This window comes from Lutra lutra, chromosome 11, assembly GCF_902655055.1.
Source record: "Lutra lutra chromosome 11, mLutLut1.2, whole genome shotgun sequence".
Taxonomy (NCBI): domain Eukaryota; kingdom Metazoa; phylum Chordata; class Mammalia; order Carnivora; family Mustelidae; genus Lutra; species Lutra lutra.
Window position 1 is genome coordinate 3,687,914 of NC_062288.1, and position 18,777 is coordinate 3,706,690.

Genomic DNA, 18,777 nt, shown 5'->3' on the forward strand with positions numbered 1-18,777 from the left:
TTCCTGCCCAAGCACAGGCCGGGTCACTAAGTCCAGAAAGCTTGTCCAAGCTGTTTCTTTTTCAAGGAAAGCAAACCAGGTATCCCATGTTCCTTTACTTCTACATGAGGCAATGAAGAGAAATACAGAGATAATATGGGATCGAGGCGAAGGTAGGACGAATCCAGATGGAGATCAAATGACGACTAAAACCACGCGCAGGAGCACGGTGTGCATCAAACACGTGGTCTAGAGTCACAGAGCATTTCTAGAAGTCACTATGAATCTGTTCCTGAGCCCCTAACACCCAGCGTGAGGGGAGAGGCACATACAGTTGCTAGAGTCTTGTGTCTCCGTGAGCAACTCCGTGAGCAAACTAGCTAGTTTTCTAGAAACCCTGCTTTCCCAAAAAGGACCGGGGAGGAGTTTCTGCCACATGGCCTCATGAGGGGGCTCGGCTATGATATAAAGATGTTTGGCTTTCTGTTATTTTAAATATTAAACAAAAAGCTGTTTGCAAGTGAATTGATCTCACAGTGCATAAAAATGTTGTCATTTAACTGTGTGGTTTATTGCTGGCTCCTCTAAATGCAGTAACTGTTTGCCATGTATTATGTCAAACTCAGAAAGTAGCCCGGGTGATTATTCTCTTATTTAAGTGCATTAAAATGCAGGCGTGCGGTTTAGAAATGCAAATCATTTAGACAGACTCTTTGATTAACTCTGGCTTCAGTCCAAATGGTTCTAATGGAGTTTCTTTCACATACATAAATGTTATGATTCCAAGACAAAAATCTGGAGACATTCTGAAAACATTCGAGGGGTCCAGCATGGGGAGGTCGAAAAACAGACATTTCAAACAGACTTTAAACAAATAGCATCCAGGGTTTTCTTTGTGGCCACAGCCTGAGCGAGAGAGTGGCCATTTCTCTTGTCCCGATGTCCTTCTGAGGCATCTGGGTGTGCGGGGAAGAATCAAAGATGGGGTGTTGCTCTGATTGATAGTTCTGGTTATCTGTTTAGTACACTGCAGCTTCTCCAAATTCTAGATGAATTTGACTCCCTCCCGTGTCTGCCCAAGAGCCCTTTGTAACCAAGATGGTGTAGAAAGACACCAGAAATTTATTCTTCACTAGCTACATCTGCAGAAGACAAACAAAGCTCCGTAAATATGGTGTGTGTGTGTGTGTGTGTGTGCGCGTGTGTGCGTGTGCGTGTGTGCGTGTGTGTGTGCGTGCGTGTGCATGTGTGTGTGTGAATAGTTGCAATCAAATATTACTAGAAAATGTGAGGCTGCTTACGCTATAATCTATAAGATACCTTTTCTTGAACTCCTAAAAAATAACTTATTAAAAAAAAAGTAAAGCATGCCATAGTTCTTAGATTTTTAGTTGTTTTTCCAAACTGATTCAAATGTAATAATGATTTCACATAACAGTGCTTTGAGATTTAGATTTGATTTCGTGTTTCATTTTGTGGCATAATGCTCTATAAATATATGTCTTCATGTGTTCCTTAAAATCATTTTTGTGGTTCAGCATACCCTGATTTGCATAAAGACTCTAGGAGTGTTAAGACTGTGTCTGGTTCTCACTCTTATGTGGGACGTAAAGGTCAGCCGCAGCTCTCCTCCTGCATTTCTGTTCTGGGACCCTAACTGACCATGGAGCCCTGATCCAGGACCCTGATTTTCCCATAGAGCGTGGAGTGAAAGACCCGTCTCACTCAATGTCTCTTAGAGGTCCTGTCTGCCGGTAGCTCATGTAGCTGCCCGTACTATTTCACTGTGCAGAGCGATTCAGGTGGCCAAGCTCCCAAAGTCACGCCATCCCCATGAGAAGAAACAAGTCATCAGTACAATTACATGATCCAGCACAACCTCCAAGCTTTCCCCCTGCTTTGAGATACAACATCTCTCCTGTTGATGTGTCCAAATACATTTCTTTTTGACATAATCTTTTGCAATCTGTCTTCTTTCCTTCCCCACGTCTCAGCTCCCTTGGTTGCTAACTTTGGATAAACTATGTCATCATTCTATCTTTAATAACAATGCTCCTGGTGAATTGCGCCAGACGTTGCCACTTTGTTAGTAACAGGAGTTACTCCAGGACTGGATACAATTCAGAAGAACTACCCTTGTGGCAGGCCCTGCATTTGAGGTCTGTATTTGTATTTGAGGTCTATGCACTTTACAGCTGGAAATAGGCACAGAAGTGAAAGCAGATATGCAGCCTGGCGGGGTCAGGGTGTAAACAGAATCCAGAAAGCAGATTTCTGTGGTTTTCTTATTTAGTTACACCAAATTTCCTTCCAGCATTTACTTCTTGCCCTTGCTCAGCAGCACAGAGCTGCACCTATGATTTGATGACCAGATTCTTTCAGTGAATCTTTCAAACATAATGTGTTTAAGTTCATCTTAGTCACTGGAACAAATGATACACTGGAGATTATATAAAACGGACACTGAACTAATATTTTCAGGGCTGCATTGGACTTTTCAAAATGTTATGTATTTGATGAACACACAGGGATAAATTTCTCGGTAGCTACACGTGCTGAAAGCTACCATTTATTTCGGTGACTCTTGGCAAAGAATTTCCTCTCCTCTTTCCAACAAACAGAAATCCTCCCTTTGGTCAGTCCTTTCTACAATATTGAGGCTAACAGTCAAGGTTGTGCACAATCTTTCCAATTCAAAATGTATCACTCACTAACATTAGCACTTGCAAAATCCCTCGAGAAAACTACAGCTTTAAAAATGTATTGAAGTTCTGACATGTTTAGTTCATTACATCAATATTAAAGACAAAATAATCCTAGCTTTAAAAAAAAAAAAAAGATTTTTGGGATTTATTTGACAGAGAGAGCCAGAGAAACAAACAGGGGAATAAGCAGAGGGAGAGGGAGAAGCAGACTCTCCACTGAGCAGGGATCCTGATGTGGGGCTCAAACCTAAGACTCTGAGATCATGACCTGAGCTGCAGGAGATGCTTCACCGACTGAGAGACCCAGGTGCCCCATAATTCCAGCTTTTAAGACAAAAGTCATTTCATAATCCCCTTCTGTTTTGTTTTGTTTGTTTTTTCACTTTCTTCTCTCTCTCTCTCTCTCTTTTTTTTCTGCATATTTATACTCACAGTGAAGTCCCATCTTGTCCTCTCCTTTGGTTGCTTTATTTTTTCTTAAAGATTTTATTTTTTTATTTGAGAGAGATAGAGAGAAAGAGAGAGAACAGGAGAGGGTCAAAGGGAGAAGGGCAAACAGAATCCCTGCTGAACAGGGAGGCTTGTGGGGGTGTGTGAGGGGGAGGTGGAGGTTAAAGATTGAACTCAGAACCCTGAGATCACAACCTGAGCAGAAACCAAGAGTACAAGAGTGGGTGTCTTAACTAACTGAGCCATGCAGGTTCCCCTCCTTTGGTTACTTTATACTAATAATTTTCTCATGTTAATACATAGTCTTTAAAATCATTACAACTACATTCTTTGTTATCAGGCCAATAAACCACAATTCCCTTTGTATAATTAAATAGTACCTTAGTTCTGGAAACTTGCCTGATGTCCAATTTTTCATTAATGCACAATACCAAATAAAACAATTATTTTTAGTTTTATAGATTTTTTTTTTTTGGCCCTGCTTTGTCTTTTATACTTTTTAAAATTTTTGCTAAAACAGTGTTGTCATACGTCCCCAGAAGTGACATTCCTGGCTCTGAATGCTTCCTTGGGCTCTTGAAATCTGGGCCAAACAGCTTTTCTGAGACAAATATTTCAGTTTACAGACCCAAGGTGTGTGCTTAAAGATATGTCATTAGGCCATCAACAATTATCATTACTAAGAATTTTGCTGATTCATTTCAATACTTTTGGGTTTAAACATTTTTTCTATTCTATTTTTAAAAGGATATTTATTTATTTATTTATTTGTTAGAAAGAGAAAGAGTTGGGGGGGAGGCCCGGTGCGGGGAGGGCAGCCTCCCTGCTGAGAGCAGAACCCGACACCGGGCTCCATCCCAAGACCCTGAGATCATGATGTGAGCAGAAATCAGGAGTCGGATGGACACTCAACTGACTGAGCCACCCAGGCGCCCACTTTTTTGCCTTTCTTTATGAATCGAACTTAAGACAGAATGATAATATATACTGAATTGAGTTACAGACACCAGGCTAAGTGTGTTCCTTATTACCGTTCATTTTGCGGAGTTTCAGGTGAATATTCAGACCTCCAAAATACCAGGGCCACTGGAAATCAAATCACAATTTGAAGATTTGGGGAATTAGCTAATTCCTGCTTTTTTTTTTTCTTTTGGCCCACACATAAATATTAGTTGAATGACATATTACCAAGTCAATCATGGGAGTTTTACGTCATTTAGAGACTCCCCACCTCTCTAGTGAATTCTGTTTTGGACATCAGCTTTGTTTTGTTTTGTTTTTCTTTTTTTTTTTTTCTTTTTTTAATTTGACAGAGAGATCACAAGCAGGCAGAGAGGCAGGCAGAGAGAGAGGAGGAAGCAGGCTCCCCGAGAGAGCAGAGAGCCCGATGCGGGGCTCGATCCCAGGACTCCGAGATCATGACCTGAGCCGAAGGCAGTGGCTTAACCCACTGAGCCACCCAGGCGCCCCTGTTTTGTTTTTCTAATGGTTGCTATTAATATCGGCCTGTGGGAACTTCTAGTTTTGGCTCCCACAGGTGAAGAGCTTCGTTGTCCCTGCTCTTACAGCAAGAAAAAAGGGAACACACTAAAAATCGTCAGGTTTTCTTGGGCTACTAGAGAAGTGACATGCCAGGGCAAACCATCATCCCACAATGCAAAAAGCCAGGCGAATGCAGAGAATCATTTCTATGATGGTCTTTGCAGGCAGGTGCTGAAGACTGGGATTGGCAGGAGAACTTAAATTTTAGCCTCTGACCCTTTGCTGGAGGCAGAGTAGAGGCCTCTGGGAGGCCCCACACTTGCCCTGTTTCTACCTCTGTGAGCCTCACAAGCTCTCACAGCAAAGAGTCAAAGAAAACCCTGCTATTTCCAGTGGAAGGGCATGGGTGGGGATATAGAAACATTTCTGAATATTTTCAGAATGTTCTCTGTAAGGAAAACCACACTCTTTGGGGGAGGAGTTCTCCTGGGCCTTATCTAACCTGGGGGAAGAGAAAATTCCCAACTCCCACCTCTGCTCGCTTTCCTGTCCACTTAAGGTGGGCAACAGAAATGAGAAACATTTCGGATCACCACTGAGGACACAGCTGCACTAAAGACTGAGCTGTAATCACCAGGAAGTAGACACGACCTCATCAGAAGGCTCCAGGAGTCTAACAGAAGTCGGGGCTGAGGGAACTGCAAGGCACAGAAGGAATTTTTAAGGAAACCCAGAGATGCCAGGGAGATGGAAAGAAGGAAGCTCAAGGAAATTGATTCCTCTTGTCTCTTACAGTTTCCACAAACGTGAAACACAGCTCCACCCATGGCCAGATTAATGTAAACTTCACATGCAGATCTGTTTACCTCCCCGCTTCCTTCCTGATACGTCGCATCTGGGCTTCAACAGAATGTTGCAAGGTGTACTGGAAGACAAGATAAAACCCAGTCTGAAGAGAGAGAGAGCGCCTAGATGCAGATCTGATGCACGATCTGGAATCATCAGACGGACAATTTAAATAACTCTGGTGAATATACACAGGACGTAGAAGGGAAGTCAAACAACTCTGAGCAAAGAAATCAAAGATCTAGATTGTGTGTTCGCAGATTGGAAAGTCCCATATTGATAGGACGTCAATTCTTCTCAGCTTTACCTAGAGATTGAACACAGACCCAGTCAAAACCTCAGCAAGCCAGTATGTAGATATTGACAAATTAATTCTAGTGTCTCCATGGTGAAAGCCCCGAAGAGCCAACGTGGTACTGACCCAGAGCCCAGTTAGAGGACTGACAAGAGTTGGTATAAAGCTATGGTAATCAAGGTAGTTTAGTGTTGGTGGAAACTAAAGACACCTAAGTCAATGAATCCAGAGAACCCGGCAACAGACCCACACAAAAGCTTCAACTGATCTTTGATACAGAAACAAAGTAATTCAATAGTGAAAAGACAGACTTTTCAGCAGGTGGTGCTGGTACAACTGGATGTCCATATGAAGAAATACTATTTATCTATAGTCAAACTTTATACGCCACAGAAGTTTGCTCAGAATAGTCACACACTTAAATAAAAACAAAGGCAAAACTGTAAAATTTTAAAGACAAAACAGTAGAAATTCCACATGACCTTGGTTTCAGCAATGAGTTTTTTACATATGATTCCATGGCAGATGAAGGAAGACAATAATAAACTAGACTGTACTAAGGTTAGAAACGCCTGTTCTTTGAAGGCACTGTTGAAGGATCAAAACAGAGGCTACAGACCTGGAGAAAATATTTACAACATACATATCTGCAAAGGCCATGTTTCCAGAATATACAAGGAACTATGGAAACTCAACAATAAGGGGGGAGAACACCAACTTAAAAGATGGGTAAAAACCAAGGACCCTGGCATGAATACCTACGTATTCATAGGATATATTAGCATATGTAAATATTCTCATCATCATTTGCTGTCAAGGAATTGTAAGCGGGATACCTCCTATTAGAACTACTAAAAGGCAAATCATGGGTGACACTCAATGCTGGCAAGGACATGGAGCCACAGGAACCCTCAGTCAGTAGCGGTGAGAATGCAAGACCGTTTGGTAATCTCGTGCAAAGCTAAGTATAGTCTCACTGTATGAGTCAGTGGTTGATTGATTGAATCCTAATGACTTGATTTGAAAATTTGCATTCACACAAAAACCTGCACAAATGTTTACAGCAGCTTTAGTTATGATCGCCAGATCTAGATGCTCCCATGATGCCCTTCAGTAGGTAAATGGATAAACCAACTTTGTGCATTTAACCAGTGGGGCATTATTATTCAGCAATAAGAGGACATGAACTATGAAGCCATAAAAAGCCATGGAGGAAACAATTGCTGAGAGAAAGCGTAGGAGAGATACACATGGGATGATTCCAGTTATAGAATATCCCGGGAAAGACAAAACTGTGGATACAGTAAAATGCTTACTGATTTCTAGGGTCAGGGAGGAGGGGGAGGAATGAAAATGGGAACACAGGGAAATTTGGGGGGAAGCAAAACCATTCTATGTGAAAATGTAGAGATAATAAGTATCTGACAGAAACTTATGGCATAAAGAGTGAAACTTAATGTATGAACACTTAAAAAAATCATGTAGGAGGTTGGGGACACAAGGAGGAAAGCAAGCAGGGGGAAGTGGATCTAACTGAGTTACAGAATCATGAGAGGGTCTCTGGGGAGGGCTTTGGGGACGAGTCTTGTAAGATGTGAGTGACTGCAGTGAATGGAGCCTGTGAGGCTAGAGGAAAGCGTGTGTCTGTATAGTATACCCGTCGATCGCATTACTTTCACGGGCGTGGGGGTTCGCTGTGCTGACCGGCTGCCACCCACATGCTGAGGTGGAAGAATCCAGGAAGTGGTTGGCAGGGTGGGGCCAGGGCTCTCGTCTCTGGGTGGAAGTTTGCAGAGAAGCAACTGAGGGAGCTGGAGGGATCTGTGCAGTCACGGTTTAAGATTAGGGAACGTCTGTGGGGGCTGTGCATACCTTCCCCTAGGCACAGATGGTTGCGTAGATGAACACTGAGAGATGTGTGGTATATCACAGCCTCTATAAACGTGTGTATTTTTTGCTCTGGCCAGTGAGGGGGTGTAAAAGGAAGAACATCCCCTAACAAGAAGGACACCTCAGACTCAAATCTTGGTTTTAAGTATCACTCGCCAACCAAAGCAATCAGGGCTCCTTGGGGAAGGGACTGGTTTGTGAAGGAAACAGACAAGATGAACCCAGAACATCCTGTAGTGCTAGAAAGAAAGAGGGCCTGCAAATGCACACACGCACACACACACACATGCCCACATACCACCCATACCCACATGCATGCACACACACACATACACACACACACACACACACGCCCACAGACCACCCATACCACACACACACACATGCCCACAGACCACCCATACCACACACATGCACACACACACACACACACACTGATACACACACAAGCACACACATTAACATGCAATCTTACATGCACACACCCCCACACACATACCCAGACACTCACACTGTATGCACGGGTGTGCACACACGCCCACACTCACCCTGTTGGGGTATGTCAAATGGGCCCAGAAACTCACCAATAGTGCTGTCAACATCCAAAACTGGAACCATTTTGGCAACAAAATATATAAAATAATTTTGGATTGTCACTCATAGTTGGAAATAAACATATCTGAGTCCATGCTGATGTGAATAAATGACTAAATGCATTCATAACCAGAGAGGATAAACCATGCTCCCGTGCTGAAGAATTCCAAATCCTCACCTAGATGCTGGGTCTTCAAGGAGGGGAGCACAGTCACCTACTCCCGAGCGTGGACTGCACAGAGGGACTTCCCTCTAAGTGTGCCAGCTGGAAAATAGGGGAAAAAAGTAATTTTTCAGTGGAGAAACCTGACCCCAAACACGTGGCAGGTGACCAAGAGCAGCATTAATAGTCTTGAGTCACATAGACGCCATGTATGTGATACGACATGATGAAAATGACCCTCCACTTTTGTGGTCCTCTTCCCAATAGCTCCCCACCCGGTCTCATTATGAGAAAATGATCAGACATATTTTACTTCTAATTTTTTTTTTTTTAGGATTTTATTTATTTGAGAGAGAGAGAGAGAGAGCCCAAGCAGGGAGGAAGGGCAGAGAGCAAGGGAGAAGCAGCCTCTCCACTGAGCAGGGAGCCTGACATGGGGCTCGATCCCAGGACTCCAGGATCCGAAGGCAGATGCTTAACTGACTGAGGCCCCTGGGCACCCCATATTTTACTCCTCAAAACCGGCAATGGTCATTAGGAGGAGAAATGAAAAGCACAAAGACAAGGAAGATCTGAGAAAATGCCACAACCAAGAGCCAATGACCACCAAATGTATTGTGGGATCTGAGATGGGGTTCTGGAGCAGAAATTGGGCATTAGGTAATAACTCAGAAAATCTAAGTGAACTATGGACTTTCATTAGTTCAATTTTCTTAATTGCAAAAAATTTCATTAATTGCAAAAAGCTTCATTAATTGCAAAAAATGTATAATACTCAGTTAAGATGGGAACAGTGGAAGGAACAGAGTGAGGTGTATGGGAATTCTGCACTATTTTCTCAATTTTTATATAAACCTAACACAGATTAAAAAAAATAAAATCTATTAAAATGACTATAGTGAATATCTACATGTATACATCTCTGTGAGTTTTATTTCTTTGAGATACATTACCAGAAGTGATACTTCTTTGTGTAAAGATTTGCTTCTTATTAGTTTGGAGATGGTTTTAAAATATGGCTTGATTGCTTTGCACAGAAATGTTCTTAATTTATAACTCACAGCAGGAGTACATTAGATCTCCCATTCACATACCACCGCAAATCCTGGGTCTTGTTAATTTAAAACATAACTTTTCCAAATAAAAATATTTCACTAAAATATTATTAATGTGGTTGAACATCTTTTCACGTTAGTATTTGACATTAACTTTGAAAATTTATGTGCGAATATACTAATTTCCCAGTCCAATCTCCTAAACCTCCAATATTCATAAATTTATCCTTTTTAGCATTAAAGCTGTTTTTTGCATCTTGCTGTCAGTGCTCCTCACCTAGTTTCATCTACTGATCTACCTGGAAGAGACCACGTGGTGGCCGCCCTTCCAGAATTCACTGCCGTGTCGAAGGTTCGCTGCTGGTCCCTCCTCTTGCTTTCGGCTCCTCAGTCAGGGACACTGGCTCCTCCAAGCAAACTCGTTATCTCACACCATCTCTGCTTACAGTCAATACATTCTTTCAAGAATTACAGTGAGGTGGGACCTTCTGACTTAGACCAAATGCTTTTAACTGAAATATTTTATTAATGGACTAATTTAAAAAAAAGAAACAGTATTTATACTTAAAAGAAAGTTACAGAGAAATTAGGTTGTAGGTAGTCACAAAAGATAAACACTATCATGGTGTTCATTTCCTATGATCGCCCTGAGAAATGCCTACAACTTTAGTGATTTAAGCAATGCAAATATATTATCACAAGGTTCTGTATTTCAAGTCCGAGGTGAGTCCTGGGGGCTACCACGAAGGAGGGAGTAGGGCTGGGTTCCGTTCTGAAGCCTGGCAGGGTGGAAGGGGGAGCCCATCCCATTATATTTTCTCTGTCCTAGAGGCTGTTGGTGTTCTTTGGCTCCTGGTTCCATTTCCTCATCTCCCAAGCCAGAGAGAAGGCACCTCTGGTCATTTTTCCATAGTTACATTTCCATGTATGGTGACCTAGTCACAAGATCCGAGGATTGGATTGTAGCCATTGCTGGGGAAGGGGGATTTGTCTGTCTCCTACAGACATACAGTTAAAAAGAAATAGGCTTTTTTTGTGTGTGTGCTAGGAATTTCTATTTTAATATCTAAGAAACAGAAGGAACATTTCATAAGGCAAACCCATGAGAGAAAATTTAGCCAATAACAAGGTAATGTTTTGATATGGTCTGCCTTTATCTCTGTAACCACCATGCTGGGGATGTTTTAAATCCTGGAATTTGGGCACTTCTGGATCAGTGTGGGTCTTCCAGAGCCCATGATTCAGATCTACATTCCCTTATCCAAATATTGGGCCTGTGTTAGGACTCAGAGTTTACTACCCGTTAGCTGGAACTCAGTCTGAGGGTTTAAGACCTAGGGCATGGGACTTGACATGGGTGTGGAGTGACATGCTGGGACCCTATGAACTGGTGAGCTGGTATCTGATGGCAACTTTTAAAAGGTAACAAGAGCCAGAGTTTTGATTTGGGTTAAGCCCTTTCCCTTTGCGGTCCTAACACTCAGTAAAATATATATATTTTAACTTGGGGCAAAATACATCAGCCTGTTTCTTCCTATAAAACAGAGGTAGTGATCACTAACATTTGGGTAGAATGATATGTAAATGTACGTACCTCACGGGAATTTCAGTGGGAATTCCACAAATATTACTTCTGTATCTCTGACCACCTTCTTTAGACCAGGTCCTGCCTTGTTTTATTTCACAGCATGAATTAATAGGTATAGTTAATTACTGACTTAATTTCCACTTCCCTGATTGGACTTCACATTTGAAAAGGACAAAAACCATAGTTTTCTTACATAGCCACATGTGTCTGGCATCTGGCGCTGTTGAATGTACCTAAGATCTGCTCAGTATTTTCAAAGCGAGTCAGTACCTCGCTAAGCTCCCTCTGTGTCTTAATTCCTTGAATTAAGAATCTCACCCACTAAAACTGGGAGAAGTGACACAGTTTTAAACTGATTGTGGGAAGGATGGTTGGTGCCTCCAGCCGGATGAGAGAAGACGTGAATATAGATAGCCACGTACCAGAGAAGGAACAGTCCCTGACGAGGGGTGAGAGCCCAGGAGATGAGGTCTGGGCGGGATCAGTGCAGGTGTCTTCAACGGCACAGGTCTCTAGGCACATGGGGGCTGAGTGGGTTAAAGTCTCTGCCTTCAGCTCAGGTCATGATCCCCGGGTCCTGGGATTGAGTCCCCCATCAGGTTCCCTGTTTAGTGGGGAGTCTGCTTCTCCTTCTCCCTCTGCCACTTCCTTTGCTGTTCATACACACTCTCTGTCTCTCAGAGAAGTAAATTTAAAAAAAAAAAAATCTTAAAAAAAAAAGGACACAGGTCTCTTCCAAGAACTTGGGATGTCTCCAGCACTCTGTTGGCATACATGTGTGTTTCTGTAAACTTTGCAGTGCTGTATTTTTAATTCTTTCTCTTTCATGCCTTCCCCAATAATGTGGCACTTTAGGCCCGTCTTTTCCTTACTGCTCATGTCCAACTGTTTGTCTCTCCAGAGAAGCTCAATCTGAAAGACTGGGGAGCAGACGCCAGGACACTGATGACCCCTGGGCAGCAGGGCTCCCTCTTAGGATCCATATTTCCAGAGCAACATTCACCATGTCCTGCAGAGAACCACCAGGGTCTTAAGGGGCCCTTTTGTTTTCTCGCAGAGGGAATATTTGCTAGAACAGAGGCTACTTGACCTTGAAGCTGGGCACAGAGCAGTACCTTGGCAGGACTTTCCATCTGTAATAGTGGGAGTCAAAAAGTAGAAATAGTGTGTGTGTGTGTGTGTGTGTGTGTGTGTGTGTGTGTGTGTGTGATCTTGAAGAAATCTATTCAAATTTATGGGCTTTTATTTGCTCAGTTGGTAGATTATGAATTTGGACCTCGGCATTCTAAGAATAACATAAAACCTAGCCTTTTTAAGCTTTTGCTGTGTGAGGCACGGCGAGGATCACATTTCATCTCCAGAACAGCCTGAATGAACTCAAAATGGCCTACAAATAAAAGATAAAACTATAAAATTATCACAGAAAAGCATAGGGATCATTCTTTATGACCTTGATTTATTAACAGAGTCTCGGTTTAGACACCAAAAAGACAAGCAACAAAAGAAAAATAAATAGTAGATAAACTTCATTGTTTAGAATAGATTTCATTAAAATTCAAAACTTCTGTGCACCACACAATATTATCAAGAAAGTAAAAAGACAACCTGCCACATGGAAGAAAATATTTGCAAATCATGTATCAGATAAAGGTGTGGTACCCAGGATACATGAAGAACTCTTACGGCTCAACAAAATGACACACAATCCAGTCTTAAAAACAGAGGATGACCTTGAATGCATCTGTCCACAAACAAAGCATACAAGTAGCCAACAGGCACACAAGGAAACTTCAGCATCATTGGTCATTAAGTAAATACAAACTGAAATCACAATGGGAGGTCACTTGACATATACTAGGATGGTTAGTTTTTTTCTTTTTTTTTTTTTAATTTTTTTTTTAATTTTTACTTTCAGCATAACAGTATTCATTATTTTTGCACCACACCCAGTGCTCCATGCAATCCGTGCCCTCTACAATACCCACCACCTGGTGCCCCCAACCTCCCACCCCCCACCCCTTCAAAATTCTCAGATCGTTTTTCAGAGTCCATAGTCTCTCATGGTTCACCTCCCCTTCCAATTTCCCTCAACTCCCTTCTCCTCTCCATCTCCCCTTGTCCTCCATGCTATTTGTTATGCTCCACAAATAAGTGAAACCATGATAATTGACTCTCTCTGCTTGACTTATTTCACTCAGCATAATCTCTTCCAGTCCCCTCCATGTTGCTACAAAACTTGGGTATTCATCCTTTCTTTCTTTTTTTTTTTTTTTACAGCTTTATAAACATATATTTTTATCCCCAGGGGTACAGGTCTGCGAATCGCCAGGTTTACATACTTCACAACACTCACCATAGCACATACCCTCCCCGATATCCATAACCCCACCCCCCTCTCCCAACCCCCTCCCCCCATCAACCCTCAGTTTGTTTTGTGAGATTAAGAGTCACTTATGGTTTGTCTCCCTCCCAATCCCATCTTGTTTCATTTACTCTTCTCCTACCCCCTCAACCCCCCATGTTGCATCTCCTCTCCCTCATATCAGGGAGATCATATGATAGTTGTCTTTCTCCGATTGACTTATTTCGCTAAGCATGATACCCTCTAGTTCCATCCACGTCGTCGCAAATGGCAAGATTTCATTTCTTTTGATGGCTGCATAGTATTCCATTGTGTATATATACCACATCTTCTTTATCCATTCGTCTGTAGATGGACATCTAGGTTCTTTCCATAGTTTGGCTATTGTAGACATTGCTGCTATAAACATTCGGGTGCACGTGCCCCTTCGGATTACTACGTTTGTATCTTTAGGGTAAATACCCAGCAGTGCAATTGCAGGGTCATAGGGTAGTTCTATTTTCAACATTTTGAGGAACCTCCATGCTGTTTTCCAGAGTGGTTGCACCAGCTTGCATTCCCACCAACAGTGTAGGAGGGTTCCCCTTTCTCCGCATCCTCGCCAGCATCTGTCATTTCCTGACTTGTTCATTTTAGCCATTCTGACTGGTGTGAGGTGATATCTCATGGTGGTTTTGATTTGTATTTCCCTGATGCCAAGTGATATGGAGCACTTTTTCACGTGTCCGTTGGCCATCTGGATGTCTTCTTTGCAGAAATGTCTGTTCATGTCCTCTGCCCATTTCTTGATTGGATTATTTGTTCTTTGGGTGTTGAGTTTGCTAAGTTCTTTATAGATTTTGGACACTAGCTCTTTATCCGATATGTCATTTGCAAATATCTTCTCCCATTCTGTCAGTTGTCTTTTGGTTTTGTTCACTGTTTCCTTGGCTGTGCAAAAGCTTTTGATCTTGATAAAATCCCAAAAGTTCATTTTTGCCCTGGCTTCCCTTGCCTTTGGTGATGTTCCTAGGAAGATGTTGCTGCGGCTGAGGTCGAAGAGGTTGCTGCCTGTGTTCTCCTCGAGGATTTTGATGGATTCCTTTCTCACATTGAGATCCTTCATCCATTTTGAGTCTATTTTCGTGTGTGGTGTAAGGAAATGATCCAATTTCATTTTTCTGCATGTGGCTGTCCAATTTTCCCAACACCATTTATTGAAGAGGCTGTCTTTGTTCCAGTGGACATTCTTTCCTGCTTTGTCGAAGATGAGTTGACCATAGAGTTGAGGGTCCATTTCTGGGCTCTCTATTCAGTTCCATTGATCTATGTGTCTGTTTTTGTGCCAGTACCATGCTGTCTTGATGATGACAGCTTTGTAATAGAGCTTGAAGTCCAGAATTGTGATGCCACCAACTTTGGCTTTCTTTTTCAATATTCCTTTGGCTATTCGAGGTCTTTTCTGGTTCCATATAAATTTTAGGATTATTTGTTCCATTTCTTTGAAAAAAATGGATGGTACTTTGATAGGAATTGCATTAAATGTGTAGATTGCTTTAGGTAGCATAGACATTTTCACAATATTTATTCTTCCAATCCAGGAGCATGGAACATTTTTCCATTTCTTTGTCTTCCTCAATTTCTTTCATGAGTACTTTATAGTTTTCTGAGTATAGATTCTTAGTCTCTTTGGTTAGGTTTATTCCTAGGTATCTTATAGTTTTGGGTGCAATTGTAAATGGGATGGACTCCTTAATTTCTCTTTCTTCTGTCTTGTTGTTGGTGTAGAGAAATGCAACTGATTTCTGTGCATTGATTTTATATCCTGACACTTGACTGAATTCCTGTACAAGTTCTAGCAGTTTTGGAGTGGAGTCTTTTGGGTTTTCCACATATAGTATCATGTCATCTGCGAAGAGTGATAGTTTGACTTCTTCTTTGCCGATTTGGATGCCTTTAATTTCCTTTTGTTGTCTGATTGCTGAGGCTAGGACTTCTAGTACTATGTTGAATAGCAGTGGTGATAACGGACATCCCTGCCGTGTTCCTGACCTTAGCAGAAAAGCTTTCAGTTTTTCTCCATTGAGAATGATATTTGCCGTGGGTTTTTCATAGATGGCTTTGATAATATTGAGGTATGTGCCATCTATCCCTACACTTTGAAGAGTTTTGATCAGGAAGGGATGCTGTACTTTGTCAAATGCTTTTTCAGCATCTATGGAGAGTATCATATGATTCTTGTTCTTTCTTTTATTAATGTGTTGTATCACATTGATTTGCGGATGTTGAACCAACCTTGCAGCCCTGGAATAAATCCCACTTGGTCCTGGTGAATAATCCTTTTAATGTACTGTTGAATCCTATTGGCTAGTATTTTGGCAAGAATTTTTGCATCTGTGTTCATCAAGGATATTGGTCTGTAGTTCTCTTTTTTTTTTTTTTTAAAGATTTTTTATTTATTTATTTGACAGAGAGAAATCACAAGTAAGCAGAGAGGCAGGCAGAGAGAGAGGAGGAAGCAGGCTCCCTGCTGAGCAGAAAGCCCGATGCGGGGCTGGAACCCAGGACCTGGGATCATGACCTGAGCCGAAGGCAGCGGCTTAACCCACTGAAACACTCAGGCGCCCCTGTAGTTCTCTTTTTTGTTGGGATCCTTGTCTGGTTTTGGGATCAAGGTGATGCTGGCCTCATAAAATGAGTTTGGAAGTTTTCCTTCTATTTCTATTTTTTGGAACAGTTTCAGGAGAATAGGAATTAGTTCTTCTTTAAATGTTTGGTAGAATTCCCCCAGGAAGCCGTCTGGCCCTGGGCTTTTGTTTGTTTGGAGATTTTTGATGACTGTTTCAATCTCCTTACTGGTTATGGGTCTGTTCAGGCTTTCTATTTCTTCCTGGTTCAGTTGTGGTAGTTTATATGTTTCTAGGAATGCATCCATTTCTTCCAGATTGTCAAATTTGTTGGCGTAGAGTTGCTCATAGTATGTTTTTATAATTGTCTGTATTTCTTTGGTGTTCGTTGTGATCTCTCCTCTTTCATTCATGATTTTATTTATTTGGGTCCTTTCTCTTTTCTTTTTGACAAGTCTGGCCAGGGGTTTATCAATCTTATTAATTCTTTCAAAGAACCAGCTCCTAGTTTCATTGATTTGTTCTATTGTTTTTTTTGGTTTCTATTTCATTGATTTCTGCTCTGATCTTTATGAGTTCTCTTCTCCTGCTGGGTTTAGGGTTTCTTTCTTGTTCTTTCTCCAGCTCCTTTAGGTGTAGGGTTAGGTTGTGTACCTGAGATCTTTCTTGTTTCTTGAGAAAGGCTTGTACCGCTATATATTTTCCTCTCAGGACTGCCTTTGTTGTGTCCCACAGATTCTGAACCGTTGTGTTTTCATTATCATTTGTTTCCATAAATTTTTTCAATTCTTCTTTAATTTCCTGGTTGACCCATTCATTCTTTAGAAGGATGCTGTTTAGTCTCCATGTATTTGGGTTCTTTTCAATTTTCTCTTGTGATTGAGTTCTAGCTTTAGAGCATTGTGGTCTGAAAATATGCAGGGAATGATCCCAATCTTTTGATACCAGTTGAGACTTGATTTAGGACCAAGAATGTGATCTATTCTGGAGAATGTTCCATGTGCACTAGAGAAGAATGTGTATTCTGTTGCTTTGGGATGAAATGTTCTGAATATATCTGTGATGTCCATCTGGTCCAGCGTGTCATTTAAGGCCTTGATTTCCTTGTTGATCTTTTGCTTGGATGATCTGTCCATTTCAGTGAGGGGAGTGTTAAAATCCCCTACTATGATTGTATTCTTGTCGATGTGTTTCTTTGATTTTGTTATTAATTGGTTTATATAGTTGGCTGCTCCCACGTTAGGGGCATAGATATTTAAAATTGTTAGATCTTCTTGTTGGACAGTTCCTTTGAGTATGATATAGTGTCCTTCCTCATCTCTTATTATAGTCTTTGGCTTAAAATCTAATCGATCTGATATAAGGATTGCCACTCCTGCTTTCTTCTGATGTCCATTAGCATGGTAAATTCTTTTCCATCCCCTCACTTTAAACCTGGAGGTGTCTTCGGGTTTAAGATGAGTTTCTTGTAGGCAACATATAGATGGTTTTTGTTTTTTTATCCATTCTGATACCCTGTGTCTTTTGATTGGGGCATTTAGCCCATTAACATTCAAGGTAAGTATTGAGAGATATGAATTTAGTGCCATTGTATTGCCTGTAAGGTGACTGTTATTGTATATTGTCTCTGTTTCTTTCTGATCTACTACTTTGAGGGTCTCTCTTTGCTTAGAGGACCCCTTTCAATATTTCCTGTAGAGCTGGTTTGGTATTTGCAATTTCTTTCAGTTTTTGTTTGTCCTGGAAGCTTTTAATCTCTCCTTCTATTTTCAATGATAGCCTAGCTGGATATAGTATTCTTGGCTGCATGTTTTTCTCATTTAGTACTCTGAATAAATCATGCCAGCTCTTTCTGGCCTGCCAGGTCTCTGTGGATAAGTCTGCTGCCAATCTAATATTTTTACCATTGTACGTTACAGACTTCTTTTCCCGGGCTGCTTTCAGGATCTTTTCTTTGTCACTAAGACTTGTCAATTTTACTATTAGGTGACGGGGTGTGGACCTATTCTTATTGATTTTGAGGGGGGTTCTCTGAACCTCCTGAATTTTGATGCTTGTTCCCTTTGCCATATTGGGGAAATTCTCTCCAATAATTCTCTCCAATATACCTTCTGCTCCCCTCTCTGTTTCCTCTTCTTCTGGAATCCCAATTATTCTAATGTTGTTTCGTCTTATGATGTCAATTATCTCTCGAATTCTCCCCTCGTGGTCCAGTAGCTGTTTGTCCCTCTTTTGCTCAGCTTCTTTATTCTCTGTCATTTGGTCTTCTATATCGCTAATTCTTTCTTCTGCCTCATTTATCCTAGCAGTGAGAGCCTCCATTTTTGATTGCACCTCATTAATAGCTTTTTTGATTTCAACTTGGTTAGATTTTAGTTCTTTTATTTCTCCAGAAAAGGCTTTTATATCTCCCAAGAGTTTTGCTTTAGTATCTTCCATGCCTTTTTCAAGCCCAGCTAGAACCTTGAGAATCATCATTCTGAACTCTATATCTGACATATTACCAATGTCTGTATTGATTAGGTCCCTAGCCTTTGGTACTGCCTCTTGTTCTTTTTTTTGTTGTGAATTTTTCCACCTTGTCATTTTGTCCAGATAAGAGTTTATGAAGGAGCAAGTAAAATACTAAAAGGGTGGCAACAACCCCAGGAAAATATGCTTTAGCCAAATCAGAAGAGATCCCGAATTGTGAGGGGGGAGAAAGGGGATAAAAAGGGGTTCAGAAAGAAAGAAAAAAAAAAAGAAACTGTTAAAAAAAAGAA